Below are 1,412 nucleotides of genomic sequence, written 5' to 3'. Positions count from 1 at the left end.
TACTATCTGTAAATATATAAACGGCTTGCTGTATATTATATTACAAATGTAAATTCGTCTCTGTAATCCAAAAACACACTTTGGTAGACGTATCTTACAGCAATTTCTGGTTAGCAAATTATCTTTTATTTTTCATTGGACTACAAATATATTTCGGGTTGGTATAATGTACCCCAACCCCTCCTCAGTGCTAATTCAAATAAAACAAAAAATATTAAAACAGGACAATGTTATATTATATGAAACAAACCAAATCACAGAAAACACTTACATTTTCTCATTATGTAAATTATAAAAATTGTTTCTTTTTTATTTCACAAATTAGGGAGTGGGAGGACAAACCATCCTCATCCTTAATCTATATTTTAACCTAAATTGTGTATTTCATATTAATATACATCTAAAATTCAACAACTATAACTTCCAACAAACAAACTTTTATAATACTCACAATTATTTAAAATTCTTTACACGTAGGTGTATAACAGACGTAGTACAAAATTGTTAGCAAAAACCTAATTTACGTATGTAAAAACTTTTTGATACACAAACAATATCTTCTTTATACCAGTATCAGGATTACAATGAAAAAGTTCTTTTACAAATAATTTTACCATGTTTAAACATAATTATAACATTTTAACTTGTTTTAGCGCCATCTATTAATGTATACCAGCGGCAATCAATTCGCATACCTTCTGAGAGATTTATTAAATTATTTTTTTGTTTCCTTATTTCTAAATGTTTTTTAAATTTTCTTTTATAAACATCTCTTTCAAAATGCAGAATTTTTATATTATTTCGGTTAATTTTACAATTATTGTTATTTGTATGATCATACCACGGGGAGTTATCGTACTTCAATCTAATTGCCGCTTCATGTTCTTTTATTCTAACATCTAACATGCTCCCTGTTTCACATATGTACATATATGGATTTTGACAATCACATTCTAACCTGTATATAATACCAGCTTTTTTTAGGCAATCTATATTATTAATACTACTTTTATTAATGTATTTATATATATTCTGTGAAATTTTATTGGTCAAAGATGGGGCCAAACAAATGTTATAATTTTTAAGGCTATTACTACAATAATCAAAAATATTTTTAATATATGGAAATCTTTTATATGTTTTTCATTTTAAACTTCGTATTATATGTTTTTTAAGTAACATGTTTTCCATTTAGTAAGAATAAACTTTGGGTAATCATTCATTATAACTTTTATTTCTAAATCTTTAAGTTTAATATTTTTATTATGATCATCAGTTATTCGTGTATACAGTAATACCTCGACTTACGCGAACCCGGAGTTACGCGATTTTCAAATCTCGTTGATTCGTCTTTTGTTTGAGCGCCACGCAATTCTTGATTATTCACTCCCCCCCATATGGGTTCATTTTAT

This window comes from Centruroides sculpturatus, unplaced genomic scaffold (assembly GCF_000671375.1).
Source record: "Centruroides sculpturatus isolate CEXI.00-Female unplaced genomic scaffold, Cexi_2.0 scaffold1675, whole genome shotgun sequence".
Taxonomy (NCBI): domain Eukaryota; kingdom Metazoa; phylum Arthropoda; class Arachnida; order Scorpiones; family Buthidae; genus Centruroides; species Centruroides sculpturatus.
The sequence above is the reverse complement of the archived record's forward strand: the minus strand, read 5'-3'. Positions refer to the sequence as shown.